This window comes from Nematolebias whitei, chromosome 6 (genome assembly GCF_014905685.2).
Source record: "Nematolebias whitei isolate Nwh7 chromosome 6, NemWhi1, whole genome shotgun sequence".
Classification (NCBI taxonomy): Eukaryota; Metazoa; Chordata; class Actinopteri; order Cyprinodontiformes; family Rivulidae; genus Nematolebias; species Nematolebias whitei.
The window spans coordinates 50,680,677-50,681,256 of record NC_056503.1 but is presented as its reverse complement, the minus strand read 5'-3'; positions in this window follow the sequence as shown (position 1 = coordinate 50,681,256).

Sequence of the window (580 nt, the reverse complement as noted above, 5' to 3'; positions counted from 1 at the left end):
TTCTTGTGGATGATTTGGATGAAGCTATTATTTTTGACAATTCAGAGAGCAGAACAGGACAAAGACAGCCCAAACATAAATCAGGTTCTAGTGACATTTTTAAAGTTGTCTCATCAGGTGCAGAACCAGAGGTGATAGTAGGAAGGATGGTTCAAATTTTCTCTCTAATTGAAAGGCATGAATTTTATTTGTATGTATGTCATGTGTGTCATCATCATCATCACTTACAGATGTAGGCTTTACAGAGGTGAGGACTGTATTAGTCCAGCTACAGTACTAAATAAATCTAGGCTTGTTCTTCATCTCCTCTATTAAAGATGAATAATATACAATTCTAGATAATAGGCCTCCATGTTCAACTGCCCCCCTCTTACAATGCTGTTATTGCCAGCATCACTCAGCCCTCTGTGAATAGCAAGCAAAGATCAGGGCACTAACGATCAATCGTTAGGTTGATGGTCCTCCGTTATCATGTGAACAGCTAGTTCTGGATGTCACCAGCAGACCGGTTGAGCCACTATGAGAAGGTGCTAAGTTTGATGCAGCTCCTCAGACTGAAGAAGTCTTTTGGATAAAAGAT